General features: G+C 43.6%; 2 long non-coding RNA genes across 2 annotated transcripts; both read right to left on the bottom strand.

Moving 5' to 3' along the window:
• Positions 1-1275: 1275 nt before the first annotated feature.
• Positions 1276-8299, bottom strand: LOC103349279 (uncharacterized). Its single transcript, XR_517494.4, has 3 exons — positions 7720-8299; positions 7414-7527; positions 1276-2210 (listed from the first exon to the last, which is right to left on the bottom strand). It is a non-coding gene; the product is annotated as an uncharacterized lncRNA (long non-coding RNA).
• Positions 8300-12734: 4435 nt separating this feature from the next.
• Positions 12735-18306, bottom strand: LOC138844071 (uncharacterized). Its single transcript, XR_011379467.1, has 3 exons — positions 17578-18306; positions 13255-13437; positions 12735-13162 (listed from the first exon to the last, which is right to left on the bottom strand). It is a non-coding gene; the product is annotated as an uncharacterized lncRNA (long non-coding RNA).
• Positions 18307-19731: the final 1425 nt, after the last annotated feature.

Raw genomic sequence — 19731 nt, 5'->3', positions numbered from 1 at the left:
TGCCAGATGCTGTTCTGTGCACTTGCATTGTTTTGGTTCTCATAAATTCTTTAAGTATCAGAGGTTCCAAAGTCTGCTCAAAATCACAAGTTAATGACTCACAGAATTAGTATGTGAACTCAGGTAGTTTGGCTCTAGAATCTTGCTCTTAATATCAACATCTAAATTGTTTGACGAATGAGTGAATGTTATTTTATGTACATAATGAATGTATCTGTTGCCACGGGAGTTAATACATAGGCTGTATAGTAGGCATGCCTGTTATTTTTGAGCCTGGTTGGTATGCCTCCAATTTCCAGCATTAAAGTATAGAACATTGATGCCTGCTCTGAGGCCACACTACCCCAAGAGAGCTGTTCCTCTGTTCTCTATCTCAGGGGGATTCTCAAACCACAGGAATACTATCTGCAGATTGCTCTAGGTTATTGTGCCAAGGCATGAGCTCTCGTGTTTGTGTGAGGATTACAATACACGTTCAAGCACTCTGTTCCATCTCTAAGACCCACCTTAATTCGCACCATTCAATCATTACCTTCTGGCCCACTCCAGGCCTTGTGCTGAGTGCTGTGGAACAAAATTGAATAACCCCCCACCCCCAATTCCTATTCTAGGGAATCATTGCCTAGTTTGATGCATTCAGGGGTTATTTGCATGGTTGTATTGGACCAAGTTTCCACAATTGGACGTTCATTTGTTTTCCTGAAATAAGTGAACGGCACTAATGTAAAAACTCCAAGCTATTGTGGACCATAGTTGGCGAGGCATAGAAGTTGGGAGAAAAGTTCAGGAAGAAGGAACAGTGTTTATGTAGGAAATTCAGTGGGAAATATGATATGGAAATTCATTTATCTAGAAATGGCATGGTGAAAAGGACAAGTATTGGAGGACTTAGCATTGGCTGACGCACACTAGTCCCAAGAATCTTTATGAAAGTTAATGGTCTAGAGAAGGATGGATCTGGTTAGGAGCAGAACCAGACCTGAAGGGGCCTTGAACTGCACAGCATTAGTTTACACATTCATCTCAGAAGCTTCTGGACCATGTTTGAAACAATTGACATGATCAAACTGGCCTTTTAAAATAGCTCTACCAGCAGTCCTGCACATGAGGGGTTGGGACAAGGGAGTTGGAAAGAGTAGAGAAGCCCATTAAATCTCTCCAGGCACTAGTGAGATTTTATTGAGAAGCAGATCTAGGCCCTGAGAAGGTCTAATTAAGTGAGTAGGGGTGGAGATACCTGCACAATTGTGATAGAGTCTTTTGCAGTGAAGAATCCTGAAAAGGTTGACTTCTCCGTTGTGTGAAATGAAGGAGAGTGAATGACTAGTTCTGTTGCTTAGTGGGGGTTTTCTGGAGCAGCAATGAGTGTGAAAGATGGTGCAGAATAAGCCTGATTTTGGCTGGTGCGTAGACTACAATGAGTGATCCAAAGTGAGCTTTTGGTGGATTTGGAGTTCCATACGAGCCCCAGTGGCATGTAAGGGATGTTATTGGTTCAAGAATGTTGATTGCACAAATGAAGGGAATTGGGAGTACCATGGGATTAGAATCTACTAAGCAAACTCCCCACAGCACTCAGGCAAAAATAAAATTATGAGGGAAAAACAATAGTTTATTAAAAGAAACAAAAATGCAGTAAATACAACAATTCTTCAAAATATAAAAATTTGAAAAGCAGAATTATAAAAAGTTAAACTTCTATAGTGAGCATTTTAGGTGACACAGTTGCATTTCCTTGAACGTAATATATGTGCTTTGATGTGGCCTCAGGGGTTCCTGAAGTATCCACTTTGGCTAGGCAACAAGAGGCATTTTCTCTTTGGGAAAACTGCAGTCATGAGTATTCCTTGTTCCCTAATGCCTTCTGGAGCACCGCTTAACCTTGTGGAGAAACTCAGCCAATGTAGCTGTAGAGTTTCTGCAACGTTGAGATATTTCTCTGAAAATCCTAGTGAGGTGCTTGGGACCCAGGCCTTCTGCACATTTTTGCACTGACATCCTTCTGCCATCTCTGGGCAGTGGCATGTCAGTGCACCCTCCAGGTAGCAGCACTCTCTGCTTTCACCCCCCAGTCGCATCCCCATGGCACACCATCGCCTTCCTGGCTCTCTGTCTTCAGGCTCTTGGCCGTGTGCCCAGCTTCTCAGGACTCCCTAGTACTGGAGCTGCTTGACTCATGGACAGGAAAGACTCCACCTCATGTGGCAAACCTAGAAGGTAAAGAACTGGTGAGCAGATTTCACGTTGAATAATTTCTGAAAAAAACATTGAATGAGTCAGATGCAAATTTAAAGCAGATGCCACAATCAAAATCCTCCTGTCAAAAGTGCATTCGTTTCTACTGAAGTACTTGAAAATAAACAGTTTATCTGTGTCTCTGCACTGTGAGTATTCCTGGGACAGTAAGGACAAATGTGGGTTTGGTGTCTGCTGGCTGAGGATATATATGGATATATATGCCCTGTTAGCATGATGGTTTCTCCTATTTTCCCTGTTAAATAAGCCCTTGCATCACCCAGAACCACGAACAGCATGAATCCCTTGCTGGCTGAGCAGCTGAACCATCTTTTTTTTTTTTTTTTTTTTTTTTTTTTTTAGACAGGCAGAGTGGACAGTGAGATAGAGAGACAGAGAGAAAGGTCTTCCTTTTGTGTTGGTTCACCCTCCAATGGCTGCTGCGGCCGGCGCGTTGTGACCGGCGCACTGCGCTGATCTGAAGGCAGGAGCCAGGTGCTTCTCCTGGTCGCCCATGGGGTGCAGGGCCCAAGCACTTGGGCCATCCTCCACTGCACTCCTGGGCCATAACAGAGAGCTGGCCTGAAAGAGGGGCAACTGGGACAGAATCTGGCACCCCGACCGGGACTAGAACCCGGTGTGGCAGTGCTGCAGGCAGAGGATTAGCCTAGTGAGCCGCGGCACCGGCCTGCAGAACCATTGTGGGGAGCAATCCGGACTGGACTAAGTTACTGGAATTAAGACTTATTCTATGCATCTGCTCCCCCACAATATGGCGCTGGGAGAGAAGAAAACAGCTTCTACACAGCTGCCTCCAGTTCAGCTAATAAACTGTAGGACTTGCTCCTGATTGGAGGAGAGCAGCGTACTCGGCGTGTGGGCAGCCAAGTTGGGATTGGCAGAGGAGGACTATAAAGGAGGAGAGAGACGGCATGCACCAGGAACATCTAAGGGGAACATCTGAGGGAACACCTGTGCAGCCCCGAGAAAGCCGGCCGGCGGTGTGCCGCTCCCCTGCGGAAGTGGGGAATGTGGCCAGGGGGAACTGCCCTTCCACGGAGGTGGAAGGGATAGTAGCCAACCCGGGAAGAACCAGCAGCAAACCCGGGGAGGGCCGAGCAGACGAAAGAACAGTGCAGGGTCCTGTGTCGTTCCTCCACGAAGACGGGGAGCGGCATAATGGTGCCGTGACTCGGATATGAAGCCTAGGCAGGGCTTAGTGTCGTTCCTCCACGAAGAGGGGGAGCGACAAACCATCTTTAATACAAGCCACTGGGAGCCTTTCCTGGGTCCCTTAGTCCTAGCATTACTCAACCCAGCTGCTGCAATCTTCACAGCTCCCTACACTAGGAACAAAATGCACTCTCATTCTACTGAGAAGACATGCTGTTAGCTTGGGAACAGCTAGCAAGACTGTGCCCTGCCAGCTGATCTCTCCCTCCACCATGGTCAGTGGAAGAGTAGCTCTTACTCCACATGGGGCAGAATTCCGACAAGACTGAGCCTCAAATGTAATGAGAGATTGGAATCTCTGTAGACTCTTTTTTTCTGGTTGTAGCTCCACATTGTTATAATGGCCAGGGCACCAGTAGAGGCATTTGCCAGATAAGGTGACCTCAAAACTTTATGGATAGGGTAATTAAAACATTAATTTAATAGATGCAAAACTTTATAGTTTTTCTTAATAGCTATATTTTTTATAAAAATTTTGAAAACTTCTCATATGCATAAATTAAATCATTTATGCCCCCCAAAATCTATAATTATATTTTTCCAGGAACTTTTAAAAAAAAATTATTTCTTTATTCAAACGTCAGAGAGAGAGAGAGAGAGAGAGTGGTCTTCCATCCGATAGTTCACCCCTCAGATGGCCACAATGGCTGGTGCTGTGCTGATCCGAAGCCAGGAGCCAGGAGCTTTCTCTGGGTCTCCCACACAGGTGCAGGGGCCCAAGGACTTGGGTCATCTTCCACTGCATTCCCAGGCCACAGCAAAGGGCTGGATCGGAAGAGGAGCAGCCGGGACTAGAACCGGTGCCCATATGGGATGCCGGCGCTTCAAGCCAGGGCATTAACTCACTGAGCCACAGCGCCAGGCCATCCACTAACATTTTAAGTAACTGAATTTACCATCCACAACTCTCCTTCCTTATGAAGTCTGAACTTTAGAGAGGCAGTTTGATTAGGAATGAACCTAATCTTCATTGTCAGAATGACAATGTGCTTTCTTGTGCTTTCACTAGTAGCCACTTGATCTCTTTAGGCCTTACTTAACTCACGTATAAATGGGAGGAAAATGTCTATCTTAACAAGATGACAGAGAATCTAACAAAGGGATGTAAATCAAGGCTCTAAATCTGACCTGGCATGTCCTTAATACAAGGCAGATAGCACGACTGCTCGGTTCTGAAAATCCTAATCACCTGTGTCATCCCTCATTGCCTCAAGTCCTGGAGTGTACTGCTGCTCTAGCTAGGAGACTCTCTCAAGACACCCTGTGCTTTCTGTGCTTACTGTCTATTACTCTGTCCTCCGGTCCTTCATAATGCTGCCATAGAGGTGATGTAGCCTTAAGAAGACAGGCTGGGGCAGGCGCTGTGGCATAGTGGGTAAAGCCACGACTGCAGTGCTGGCATCCCATATGGATGCCGGTTCAAGTCCAGGCTGCTCTACTTCCAATCCAGCTCTCTGATATGGCCTGGAAAAGCAGTAGAAGATGGCGCAGGTACTTGGGCCCCTGCAGCCCCATGGGAGACCCGGAAGAGGCTCCTGGCTCCTGGCTTTGAATCAACTCAGCTCCAGCCTTTGTGGCCAACTGGGAAGTGAACCAACAGATGGAAGATCTCTCTCCCTCTTTCTCTACCTCCCCTCTCTCTGTGTAACTCTGACATTCAAATAAATAAATCTTTAAAAAAAAAAGAAGAAGAAGAAGACAGACTACCCTGGACTTCCCTTACCACAGCCAAGAATCAAACTATTGGCCGGCGCCGCGGCTCACTAGGCTAATCCTCCACCTTGAGGCGCCAGCACACCGGGTACTAGTCCCGGTCGGGGTGCCGGATTCTGTCCCGGTTGCCCCTCTTCCATGCCAGCTCTCTGCTGTGGCCAGGGAGTGCAGTGGAGGATGGCCCAAGTCCTTGGGCCCTACAATCCATGGGCGACCAGGAGAAGCACCTGGCTCCTGCCATCGGATCAGCGTGGTGCGCCGGCCGCAGCGCATCAGCCGCAGCGGCCATTGGAGGGTGAACCAATGGCAAAGGAAGACCTTTCTCTCTGTCTCTCTCACTGTCCACTCTGCCTGTCTAAAAAATAAAGAATCAAACTATTAAAATACAGCCTAACACACAAATAGCCAACATGCCTGCTAGAAAAATTTGTACCAATTTTTAAAGCAAGTCAACAAAATTAAGTATTCAACAAACTTACATTCACAATTAATAGCATCAACTAAATGTAGAAATGCAGTGTAGTAATAAAATAGGAAATTCAAATTCACATCTAAGGAATAAACATCAACAGAGATAGAAACCAAAATGTCTTACATGAAATTAATGTGAAGTAATTGAAAATTGTTGTTATTCTCATGTTATTTTTCTATTCTTCTCCTGTTAAAGATTAAAGGGAGAACAAGAACATAATAACAGAAATGAAAAATTTAAAAAGAAAAAAATAGATGGAATTCTGGAGGTTAATAACACATGATTTTAAAAAATCCTCTGAATACGATCAAGCATTGAAGACATAAGGACTGGTGAATCTAAAGTACTTCAGTAAGGATTAACCAGGCTGACACAGAAAAAGGCAACCAAAATAAAATAAGCCTCATTCCCCAGTAGAGGAAGCAGTTCTTTAACACAAATGGTATTCAGAACTCAGAAGTAGATGAATGGGAAATATGAATATATTCAAAGAATTAATGAGAGAATGTCAGTTTCAGGAAATAATTAACTTAAAGAACAAAAAAATAACATTCCTGAAGAAGGATGGACACAAAGAACCCCACATCAAGGCGTATCATAATCAAATTATGAGTCAAACCACTCATGTGAATATGCACAGGTAAAAAAATGATAGTATGCACAGAAGACAAATAGAGTATTTACAGAAAATTTTTCCAAGATGCACAAAACTTGGAGGCAATAGAACTTCATTAAAGTATCAAATGAAAGAAGTATGCCTAGCTGAATTCTGTAATCAATGAAAATCTTCATCAAAACTGAAGGAAAATATGCTTTTTCAGGTAAACATAATCTGAAATAATTGTGCACTGATATACACCTGTCCAATAAAAATGTTCTAGGAATTCCAATGTCAGTGTTCTAGTATTCATATTAGAAGGAAAAATAGGTAAAATGGTTTTCAATTTTTTTAACAGAGGATACACCAACTTTCTTCCTTTCAACATTTCCATTGCTTTTTCATATGTAGTCAGGCACAGGCAGAGCAATTCTATATTGCTTGCTTTTAAGTTTTCCAGTGTGGATGTATTTTTCATATAAAATGTTTTATTTCTAAATAACTCTTCAACTGATATAGCAGGAACTTGGTGAATAGAGAAAATCCTGTCCCCATCATTTGTGTCTTAAAGTGTATACTTTGTCTGTAGACCTTGTACAGTTTGTCTGTCCATGCTTGTGCCAATAGTAGATAATTTCAACTAACCATGATTATTGTAATTAGCAATGATACCTATGAACATAATACCTACTTATGAAAATCTTGGTTATTCTTGCATTTGTTTAAAAATTTCCATCAGCTTTTCAACATCATGAAAAAGATGTTTGTATTTGGATTGAGTTTGTATTGAATCTGTCGGTTTGAGGAGAGGGGTAAAAATACTATCTGTTCTTGTGATACTGTCGTCTGGGTAGGAACTGGATGTGTTCATTCCATTTAGACTCTGCTACTTTTCACATTGTGGGACATAAGATGCTGATAGGGAGGCTTATCCTTGGGATCTTAGATCAGAACATGGTGGGTGGCCCCTCCTTTCATGGAGACAAAAAAAGAAAGAAAAAGGAATGAAAACAGCTTTGACTCTCCACTTTTTAACAGTGGCCTGGTGTCCTAACACTTGGCAGAGGTCACGCTTCCTTAAAATCCTTTGGATCCAGGACGGCCCAACAAGATTTTCTCTGCTGCAAAGCAGATTATACATATTCTGTTCCAGGTTCTTTACCTTCTCTGTCACTAGTCCCGCTGTCAGCTCTGTGACTTGCTTTCACTGAGAAGCCTCTTGAAGGCCTGGGGGTTCCTGAAGGCTGATTCATCAGCAGGAGAGGAAGTGCAGAGTCTGTTTGGAAAAAGCACATCATCATTGATACCTCTGGTTCTAAAACAGGTTAAAAGTTGAGGATGAAGGTAAAACAGATATAGTGGTATAATAACTGGGATCTTGTCATTGGGAAAAGGATCCTGTAATTATCTGAGCTGACACTATAGGCTGTTCATCAGCTGGCCATCCTCTCACATTCTCTTTACTCACCAGGCTAGGCTGCTGGGAAGCCACTGTCCTCTCTTCTGAACTGTGCCAGAACTGCCAAGGCTCTTAGAGAAGGTAAGATCTCAAAGTAAGATCTGTGAATCCCCAGGTCTGGGCTGGGGTGGGTGTCCGTGGAGAACAGAGTCCAGAGGACTAATAAGAGGGGCTGGGAGGAGGAGTCGGGGCCCAGACAGAGGAGAAGCAGGAAAGGGGAGCCAGACGAACAGGGCGGTGAGTGGGTGACGTGGAGGGAACAGAGGCCAGGGTGCGCTTGGAAGTCTTGGAGGAAGGAATGTCCTTGTGGGAAAAGATGCTGGTCAGAGCAGGGAGATGGGCAGGGCAGGCAGCTGAAGATTTCTTGTGCTGGAGGACAGGCTTAGGTTTGCCAGAGGGAGGAGCCAGGTGAGGCAGGCAAGTTGGAAAACAGGAATCTGAAGGAGCAGGACTGTGAGGCTGGGGGTGACGCGGGAGAATCGGAGGTAGTTTTTTTGTCATTTTCAGCAAAAATGCTTCTAGTTACTCATCTGGCCAAAGAGAGTCAAAATGAGTAACTGGACACATGCCTAAGACTACGCCCACATTTATCTCCTACACCACCCCCCCAGGTTATTGCATCACAGAATGCCCCTTATGACGTGTGTGTGCCCCTCGCCTTTGATGCAGTGGGGAGCCCCTCTCCCACCAGGGACACAAACCCAGGGGCTAGGTGGAAGAGTGATCATGGCAGATAGCAAAGAGAAGAAATGAGACTGTAATATCATCCTCTGCCCGTGGGATTGGATGTCATTTTGTAGAACAGACAGTTGTACAGGCTAGGATAGTGTTAGGTGGTTGGGGTGTAGAAGATAGTTTCGCAACAGCTATTGGGAAATGGAAAAAAAGTCTATGCCCTGGTCTGTTGAACTCATCTTCTCTAAAGCCCTTTCATGTCTTTGTATTCGTGAATATGGGTGAATCAGCGATGAGATGTTATATCCATGTTAGCAATGAGGAGGACATCAAAGAGGAGAGAGGAAACTGTCACATGCAGGCTGTGTGTTACAATGCTATGTGACTGAGCTTGGGCCAAAATAGAGGACATAAAGGAAGGGAGGGCAAAGTAGCCCAGAGCACTGAAACATAGCTCCGCCCCTCCTGTGCTCCTGGGCCGGAGTTGCAGGGCTGCTTCAGAGCCAAGCTTCACTCTGTGTGGCTCAACGCTGTGGCCCCTTGATTTGTTGCCTGACTGAGCTGGAACCAGCATCACAGCACCCACGCTAAGAATGGCTGCCCACTCCTGATTGCTCATTGTCTGTATTTGGATTGTGATGCTCGCTTGATCTCGCCTAAACAGAACATCTGTCTAAGAGGAATAGCTTTGGTTAGACAGTATCTTGAGGCATCCTTCAGTTTTCCCTGGGAGCTTTAGGAAGGATTATTCCATTTCTCACATTTTCTAACACAGTCTGAGGCCAGTATAATACTTTCCCCTTATAGAAGGCTTTTCTTTTAACCCTCGGAAGAAGATTCATCATTATTTTAATTATCATTATTATTTTATTTATACCTAGCAGGATACACAGTTTGTTGATAGCCTGTATCGGTTTTTTAAAAAAATTATGTTTATATTTCATTTTGTTTGGAGAGAGAGAGAGAAAGAGAGAGAGAGAGAGAAATCACATCTGCACACTCAAGTCTACTACTTTACTTCCTCAATGTCTGCATTAACCAGGTCAGGGTCAAGCTGAAGCCTGGACTTTAGAACTCAGTCTAAATCTCCTACTTGGGTGAGCGTGACTGAGTAATTTTGGCCATCATCTGCTGCCCTCAGTGGGCACATTAACAGCTATCTGGAATCAGGAGCAGAGTCAGATCTGGAACCCAGACTCTCTAACATGGAATGTCAGCATTCAAAATGTGCCTTAACCCTGTGTCCTGTATCAGTTCTCATTAGCACATCATGCTGCATCACCTTTAGACAAAAATTATTCTTTTTCTATGTTAATTATTAAATTTTGGATATTATTTTCTGTTGCACCTATTCAGTTTTGTCTCCAAAGGCATAGACTGATTATATCTCATGGTCCCTATTTTTGTTACATATGCATCATTTTCATTGATTCCTTCAAATTCTTTTCTTGAAAGGTTTATTTTTTGAAAGGTAGATAGGGAGGGAGGGAGGGAGGGAGGGAGGGAGGGAGGGAGGGAGGGAGGGAGGGGGAGAAAGAGAGAGAGAGAGAGAGAGAGAGAGAGAAAGCATATCTTCCATCCACTGGTCCAATCCTCAAATGGTTGCCAGGACTAGGGCTCTGCCAATCCAAAGCCGTGAGGCTAAGACTCCATCTGGATCTCCAGAGGTGGGTGACAGGTGTCCAGCACTTGGGCATCTTCTGCTGCTTTCCCATGCATTCTAGCAGGGAGCTGCATATGACATAGTGCAGCTGTGACTTGAACTGGTGCTCATGTGGGTGCCAGCATCCCAGGCAGCAGTTTAAACCAGTGTTCCATAATGCCGATCCTTATTTCAAATTAGATGGCCAGTTATATTTCAACTTAATTTTGTATTCTGTCTTCCTTGTCCCTTGATGTGGTTTCACAGTATCTGACATACTTTCCTAGGATCGTTGTATATTTTTCTTTCACTCCTTTTAGAGCACTACCACTCAAATATCATTTCCTGATGTTTTCATGTCACACATTTCATAAGCTTTTCAATCTTCATTTTGAGCTCTTTTATCATTTCATTAGGAACTTCGAATCCTATGGCCAATGAAAATCTTTAAATCTTTAATGAGAAGATATATATGACACGTGTACATCCCTTGTGAGTAGGAGCCATATCTCATTTTTTGACATCTATATAGCATACATTCTGGAAGGCTAACAACAGACATCCTTTTTAATCAATTATATGCAAATACAAGCATTGTCAGATTGGGTGACCCTGTCCTAAGTTTCATAGGAGGGGACCAGGATAATACTCAGGCCTCTGACCACTCAGGCCTGTTACTTCCATCCACAGGATGCCTCAGAAAACTAAAGTATATAGGTGGAGCTGCAACTTCAGGGGCTGTGTCTGAATTCATGTGTAACATTCCTGGGTGTTTCAGTCTTCTCAAAAGTGAAATTGTGGATTCCAAAACTCATCGTGGTTCATAGGAAGATGTCCTATGCATGACTGGATGTTTAACAGAATCTTTGTTCTCTACACACTAGTGGTCAGAAGCAGCCTTTTCATTTTCATATACACCACCACACACTGAAAACTGAGAACTTGCCGTTTTAACTTTTCTCTTTCCTAATGCCATTATTCATAGGCTCTCCTCTAGTTTTTCCCACACACCAGTCAGGAGCCTGGTACTTCTGAAATTCAAATCATTTCATGTCCTCACATGAAATGTTCTACGGAAGTACAGTATGCTTTGTAGATTCCTAGAAACTTACTATGGTTTAAGGCAGGGGTAGAGTACATTTTTTTCTGCTAAGAACCATTTGGCTCTTCATAACATCATTTGCAGGCCATACAAGGTTCTCAATGGCAAAGTAGACTGCTATACTTACATCAAATTTTGAGAACCGCCCATGGTTGCCTTGGGGAGGCCAGAGCAAGTGATTTTGTGATCCTTGAATGGCGTAGCAGCCAGATGTTCCCCACCTGTGTTTTAAGAAGTCCCTTAAATTTTACCTGGCCTCTGTCTGTCTTCTCCCCAAATCTAACTCACACATACACTCTAAGATCAATCCACTTAATTACTTTTATTTTCACCAACATGCTGGATACTTAGATATCACCTGTATTTTGCTTTCTTGTACCTAATGCTTTCATTTCTTTCCATATGGAATATTCTTCTTAATCCTATACGCTCAGCAATTCAAGTTTTCCTCAGAATCTTATCTGTTACCTCTTCAGAGCTCTAGCATTCCATGCAGTTCTCACTTAATGCCCTAAAGATGTTCAATTTGTATTTATTTATGATGCAGAACAACTCTTTTTTTAAACTTTTATTTAATGAATATAAATTTCCAAAGTACAGAATATGGATTACAATGGCTTCCCCCCCCCATAATGTCCCTCCCATCCACAACCCTCCCCTTTCCCACTCCCTCTCCCCTTCCATTCACATCAAGATTCATTTTCGTTTCTCTTTATATACAGAAGATCAGTTTAGCATACATTAAGTAAAGATTTCAACAGTTTGCTCCCACACAGAAACATAAAGTGAAAAATACTGTTTGAGTACTAGTTATAGCATTAAATCTCAATGTACAGCACACTAAGGACAAAGATCCTACATGAGGAGTAAGTGCACAGTGACTCCTGTTGTTGACTTAACAAATTGACACTCTTGTTTAGAACAACTCTTTAAAGTAGCTGGAGGTATTGCTCAACCTGGGTCCACTCATCTGACAGGTCAGAATCTCATCACTGACAGTGGGTTGTTGGAATAAACTTGCATTTATTTGCAAAGAACAGGTCAAGGAGCCTGTTAGCTATGGCTTAATTCCAGGGTTCTCCCAAGGAGTTAACAGAAAAGATTATTGCAGATTGCTGTTGGGGCTGTGAGATGCACGTTTAGTTTGTGGCAAACATCCTGGTGCCTGTAATCTTCCCTTGGTTGGTCAGCAATGCAATATTCATTAGGGAAATTTGATTGTGGCCAAGTGGGCTTCAGTCCATCTAGAGTGTTACAAGCAGGTGGTACTTAACATTATGCAGACCTGGAGTTTCCCTATCCAGACCTGGAATTCCCCTACTCCAAATTCCTCTGGACAGTTTTGGCCAGCAGGATGTTATCTATTGTAGAGGCAAATAACTTCCTAAGTCAGGTGATTAGAACCTTATAGGACCAGCTGTACCACTCCCTGAATTCAGAGAATTCTTTTTGATAACTGGTTAATTGCAAAGGACAGTCATGGACACCTTTGGCTGCATGGGACACATGGGATGCTGTGTCTCACCTCTACTCTGGGGAAACTCATGGAAGAGTTTCATTGTCATTTACAAGGAAAAATTTCCTTTTAACTCTATGTGCCTATTGTCTAGTATAGGCTGGCGCAGAGGAGAGATGGAGATGTATATTGAACCATAGGAGATGGGTTTGCCAAAGACAGCTAACACTGGTTGTCTTGGAAGACAGAGGTCATGCAGGTGTGTTAGTGTGGGTTGTGAGCTGGGAAAGCATGCTGGGCTCCTTGGAACCCACCTAGGTCACTCAGAAATCCCAAGGACAATGATGGAGAGTGAGGAAAATAGAAGTGTGAAATAGGCAAAGGATGTGGACCTGGAATTTAGCAGAGACTTGGAAGAAGGTCTTCAGGTGGGGAACATATAAGGGAGAAATCAGAAGACATTAGTAGATTTGCTGGTCAATTACTGTAAGCCAGGTACAACCTAAAAGGCTTATACTTACCCTATTTATCTTCACAAGAAAGCAATGAAGTCGTTTCTGTTTTACTGACAGAAGGCCTGGAAGCACAAAAAGGTATTTAAAAGTTGGTCATAGTCACCCCTGCTATCCGTGTAAACCAGGAAACCAATCCATGCCATGTGGTACTCACCCAGAAAATTCATGGAGCCGGCAGGGACACAAGGAGCCCTGAGGAGTGTTTATGGCATATACTTGAGGAGTGAAAGGTTCCATCTTTACAGATCCTTGACTATTTTAACTTAGAGTCAAATTTGCAGATTTTGGAAGGAAATCAAAGGCATAGGAAGCTCATTACCGAGTTGCCAAAAACCTCCTGTGAATGAAAGCATACATTTCTTTCAAAGCTCCAGACCTTAATATGCCAATGGAGACAAGGAAAAGGAGGAGGAACTTTTGTTAAGGAGGCTGACGAAGTTGGGTTATACTCATAGTCTCCATTCTTATCAGATTGGAAAATGCGCAATATGGGATCACAGGTGAGAGATGGAGAAGGTTGATTGGACAGTGCAAGGCTATTAGGTAAGAGGAGGGTCTACGAGGACATCTAAAGAGTGGCAGGGATTTTGGTGACCACGTTAGGATGGAAGTTTCTCTAGTGATCACTTACTGAGGAAAGAGTAGATGCCTCTTATGCAGATACCCGCAGTCCAGTGATGGTCCCCTTTCCAATCATGAGGGTAGCAGCGCTGAATGTATAATGTGGCATGTTCACCTTTCCCCCTTCCTGTTCCTTCTGCCTACTCTCTAAGTACCCCCTGCTGTTTCCCAAATTATGCAGTTTTGTGTGTGCTTGGGCAGGCAAGAGTCATAGCGAAATGCTTTCCAAGATTGCCTCTAAAACACCACTGAGGCGACTAGGCAGGCCTGGGAGATTGGATTCACAAGTGAACATTTGCTATAGTACTGCACATCTTAAGCATCTATAGGAAGTGAGATTAGACAATAAATGGTACTGAGAAGTTAAGAAATTTAGACAATTAACTGTCGAGAAGGTGGAGAAGTCTCTAACTCTTCAAGTTTACTGAACGTCAGCAGACTCCCTACTCCATCATTCTCATGAGTCCAGGTCAACAGAAAGCCATTCCTAATATTGTCTTAGTATTATGGCCTACTGGAGGCTGGAAAGTCTGAGACTGGGGTACAACATGGTGAATTCTTATGAGGACCTCTTCCTATTTATGTCCTGACCTGTCCTCCTTTGTCTCCTCTTTAAAGAGGGCATTCATATAATTATATATTCCAATGCTAATTAAGTCCCTCAGAACCCACCTCCTGCTATCATCCCATTGAGGGATATAGTTTCAACATATGAATTGTTTGTGGAGGGGAGAAAATGGTGAGCTGATATAAAATTGGATACTTTCCCCTCCAAACTGCTAAATTGTTTGCTATAAAGACCGACAAACTGGAGAGAATTTCTTCTTCTAGAGTTTTTTACTATGGCCTGAGAAAAGGATAAGGTGAAATCTGTTTTCTGAGCCCCTCAGTTGTTGAACTCTTAAAGCCATTGGGTTCTTTTTTTAGCTTACTTATTTATTTATATTAAAGGTAGAGTTACAGACACAGAGAGAGAAAGACAGAGAGAAAGGTCTTCCACCCACTGGTTTACTCTCCAAATGGCTGCAAATGGTGAAACTACAATCCAAAGCCAGGCGCTTCTTCTGGGTTTCCCACGTGGGTCATCTTCTAGTGCTTTCCCAGGCCACAAGCAGAGAGCTGGATTGGAAAAGGAGCAGCCGGGACTCGAACTGGTGCCTGGATGGAATGCTGGTGCTGCAGGCAGGTATTTAAGCTCCTGTGCCACAGTGCCAGCCCCTAGCCTTCAGGTTCTTTTACTGTTCTGGAGTCCTCTCAAAATTTGAGCTAAAACCATGAATTCGCCATATCTACATCTTTACATTATCAAGTTATATTTTTTATTAGACTAGTAGGGCATGGAGAAATCCATTTATAAATAGAAAAGCCAATGCCATTTCAGTCCTGGCAAAGAACACTGCCTGTTGAATTTCTGGCCCAGAAAATTTCTCTGTGTTTCTAAATAATTTATGTAATCTGAATTGGGTTCATCCTGCTTTTGCACCAAGAGTGCACTGTGGACTCTTAAGTATGCATAGGAATTGAGTCTAAAAGGGTTTCAGCATTTCTTCCAGCTTCCATAGCCCTCCCTGGAAGAGATGTGAGAAAGGTTCTTACTGTCCTCAAATTCCTGCTGCCCCACTGGCACCGCTCTTTTGTGCTTCACCACATCCCATCACCATGGGAAAGAAGTGGTAATGGTCAAGCAGTTCTGGATCCCCAACTCCCAGGAGGATCCTGATTTCTCAGTGAGTGTCTGACCCTTCTCTTTTGGCATGGGGAAGTCTCTTGGGCAGCTCTCATTTCAGCCTTAAACTGTAGAGTCAAAGTGATGATGACAAGCTGGCTCACCTGAGCACAGTGTCTCACTGTGTAAGGCCTTTATCTAACTCCTCATTTCTATTATCGGCCATGTGTCAAGGAACTGATCAAAAAGTGTAGTGAAGGGCTCCAAGGATTGAGCTTAAGATGGATGGAAAGATGAAACAGACTTAACTCAGTCAGGGGACAGCCCTCTTTAATAATGTCCTTGGGTTGTTGTTTTCACCTTTGGCAGAGGATGTGTAGGGAGTTAAATCTGACCATTTACTTATTGAGATCCTTCCAATAACCATGGAACATCTCGCTGTTTTGTGGTGTGGCAGGATGGATCCCTTTTTTTTTCAAATTGGACCCGTCACTGAACAATGTTTTAAAAATTTTATTTTATTTTATTTTATCTATTTGACAGATAGAGTTAGACAGTGAGAGAGACAGACAGAGAAAGGTCTTCCTTCTGTGGGTTCACTCCCCAAATGGCTGCCATGGCCGGTGCTGCCCTGATCTGAAGCCAGGAGCCAGGTGCTTCTTCCTGGTTTCCCACACAGGTGCAGGGGCCCAAGCACTTGGGCCATCCTCCACTGCCTTCCTGGGCCACAGCAGAGAGCTGGACTGGAAGAGGAGCAACTGGGACTAGAACCTGGTGCCCATATGGGATGCCGGTGCTGCAGGCGGAAGATTAACCAAGTAAGCCATGGCACCGACCCCAATGTGAACAAGTTTATACAAATTAAAGTTTCACAATTAAAATCTGACAATTTTTGGTAAGATTAACACATTCTTCCAAAAATGTACACGTTGTAGCGTCATAATTTTGGTCCATAACTTTAACTGGAATCCCGGTTGCTTAAACTGTTACAGACACATTATCAAAAGACAACAAATACCTATGTGAGCTTCTTACATAGATCTAGTACAGTTAATTATCAAATTCAAGCTGACCATGAACCAGTTTAGTTCTGCCTCACCCAAGCAAGGTAACTAAAGTCATGGGAAATCGCAAGCTGTAGCTAGCTAATAGATACCTGAAGCACTCACCAGGAATTTTTGCCTTTAGAGGTATGCATTCTTGTAGATATACCAGTAATATTTAGAGCTGCTTTAAGGTCTTACTGACTGCATCTATTCTGGAGTGAGTCACCCACATTGACCGTGGAGCCAGTATTCCACAGGGACCCTGGCATGTTCACGGCACAGGGCTGTGATCTGGACACTTGTCACACTGCTCCAAGCAGACATCTAGCCATCAAGGCTTGAGCTGGCAGACAAAACAAAGGAGGATGGCAGTGTGCACTCCAGCATCCCAACTGATCAAACGGTCACATGTGGCTATAGTGACGGTGCATGTTCTGCTGGAACAGGAAGTTGAGCTGTGAAGTTAAGCCTCTGCTGGAAGCCAGACACTGGAAACTGGGGGCCTGGTCTCAGTCTAAATGATCAGATCCCAAACCTGATACTGTGCCCTGCCTATGGAAGCCAGATGTTGAAGCTCCAGGCAGGAAATGGGGTGCTTGTGCTCATTCGTCTTTCCTCTCTCTGTCCCAGGGGTAACATGGAGGAACAGTTAAGGAAGAATGGTGAATGCAGGACAGAAAGTGTTTAGGTCATCCACATGAAGTTTGGCTTCAGCAACACCCTGGGCACAAGAGCATCACCAGTACCTTTGAGAAACTCAGTCAAAGTCAGCATCTCTGGCAGTATGTCCTAGCTCTCAGAACACAATGTGGCCAGGCCCCGAGCACCAGGAGCTGGGCTGGTGGATGCCTGCGAGTAGTCATGCCTATGCCCTGTTCTGCCTGCTGAGAGGCAAGCTGAACCAACCAAAATCCTGTATTTTCTTGCCATGTACTGGCATGTCATGGCTTTTTAGAATTTCCAGTCTGTAGCTATATGGCTTTTAATTAAAAAGACAGATTATTACAGTACTCAGATTGGCATTTCAAATGCCCACCCAGACGCTATGATACTGAAAATGAAACAAAATGCTTAGAGTGACAGCCGTGGAAGTTTTGAAGCATCCTCAGCACAAGAGAGGAAGAGAGCACGCAGTTGCACTCACCAAATGTCCACGTGTGTCACAGTCCTCTTTCTCATGATTCCCCTGTCTCCTGGCTCTCCACATTATGCTGTAGGAGTGTTTCCCAGCTTTTTATTCCAGATTCTTGCTTATATGCGAGATAAGAATGCAAACGAGTGACCTAAATACAATAATGAGGACAGAAATCATTTGAATTGAGTTTGCACATTCATGCATGAATATGCCCACCCACAACAAGAAAAATCCTCAGTAAAAGCCAGAGAGTAAGTGTGTGTGTGTGTGTGTGTGTGTGAGAGAGAGAGAGAGAGAGAGAGAGAGAGGGAGAGAGAGAGAGAGAGAGAAGGAAACTGCCTATGAGGAGAAAGCAGGAGAGAATAAAAATGTGCTCTTCTTGTCCAGTGCCCCCCTATATTGAGTGAATGTGTAATGGTGTATTTGAATATACAAATTAGGTGGAGTTAGGGGCAATGTTTAGTCTGCCTGAGGTCATCTGGAAAAATCTAATGGAAATATTTAATGGCATTTAAACTCGGAACTTAGTGAACAAGTGCATGGTGTCCTGTTCTTCCCGGTTATAGAGGAGACTAGGGTGCATCATGTGAAACTGGGTATGTTGGCTTGGCATGAAAAGGGGTGGAGTTATGTTGCAGGCCTAGGGCAGAGAGTGTAGAAAATCTTCCAGGTTTTTATTCCTTATCTAACTCTCTGCCTATTCTGGTCCCTCTGTTGATTCTTTTAAGCTACTAATGTATTCTTAGCAACATTGTCTTCCTTATTTCAAAGAATGAGGTGCAACATATTTTTTCCTAGACACAGATTAATGAGATTTTGTTGTTTTTTGTTTGTTTCTTCTTGCAAGTAGAGATCAGATGTGGAGAAACATGTGATCCTGGGTAGTGAAATGGTAGGCCTCTCTCCCTCCCCTCAGCCTCACTGTCAGCTACCACGAGGCTCAGTTACTCTGAAGCAGCATCACTTCCTCACCACGAGCAAATTCGTTACCAGCAGGCCCCTTACTGTTTTGCAGGAATGGCCAAACAGAAGAGCCGATGCAAAAGGTATAAAATGAGGAAAGTTTTTCTGTGGAAAGCCAATGGTTTGTACCTAAATATATTAGTTGGCTGACCTCCTCTGAGGTATCAAAAGGGGGATATAAGCATTGATGGGGATTGGTATTCACAGGCATATGTGGAAATTGTTTTCCACATGGGAGACCAGGAGAAACACCTGGCTCCTGGCTTCGGATCAGCGCAGCGCGCTGGCCGCAATGCACCGGCCGCAGCGGCCATTGGAGCGTGAACCAACGGAAAAAGGAAGACCTTTCTCTCTGTCTCTCTCTCTCACTGTCCACTCTGCCTGTCAAAAAAAAAAAAAAGAAAAAAGAAAGAAAGAAAGAAAGAAAGAAAGAAAGAAAGAAAGAAAGAAAGAAAGAAAGAAAGAAAGAAAGAAAAAAAAAGAAAGGAAAGGTCACCACAAAACACAGTAAACACCAGAGTAAGAGAAAGGTTTGCTGGTGTGTGTGGGAACCACAGCAGGCTGGCTCTCCGTGCACAAGAGAAACGGCAGCCTGTACTAAGAGAACAGGTCGTATATAGCTTGTAGAGGGAAGGAAGTGGGAATAGCGAATCCTGTAGTGTTGGGGTGGAACTGGCACTTGCGGTTAGGCCATTTGGTCACCACTTCTAGTAAAGCAGGCTTAGCTTGGGATGGAAGCTTATGATACAAGATGGCAGCAGGGCCAGAGCCGAAGATGGTGTCAGGGGTTTATAGATGGCACCATAGATAAGATGGCTATATCTTGCTAACATTTCCCTCTTTTGTTTTTATAAAGTGAGTGTTGTATGAGATTACATCAGAAAGCTATGTCCTCACTTTAAAACCGTCTCTCCCTTCCTTTGTTTTGAAAAGGGAGGTTCTGCCTTCTTACTGTGCCCAAAGTAAAGCTAGATGCAAATCATAATTTTTATGTCATTTACAGAAAAACATTAGTTATTTTTATAAGGTTTAAGGATAAAATTGTACATCCTGGAGAGTCCTTTAAAACAAAATTAGTTTCCCATCTTGAAGAGAAAAGAGAAATGAGGGAACAAGACAGGCTTCTCAGGTCACTACTGACAGTAACTATTAAATGAAAATTTAGGAAACAATTTCAATTGTTAAATAATAACTCATGAA

This window comes from Oryctolagus cuniculus, chromosome 10, assembly GCF_964237555.1.
Source record: "Oryctolagus cuniculus chromosome 10, mOryCun1.1, whole genome shotgun sequence".
NCBI lineage: Eukaryota > Metazoa > Chordata > Mammalia > Lagomorpha > Leporidae > Oryctolagus > Oryctolagus cuniculus.
Note: the sequence above shows the minus strand (reverse complement) of the source record. Positions and strands in the feature narration are given on the sequence as shown.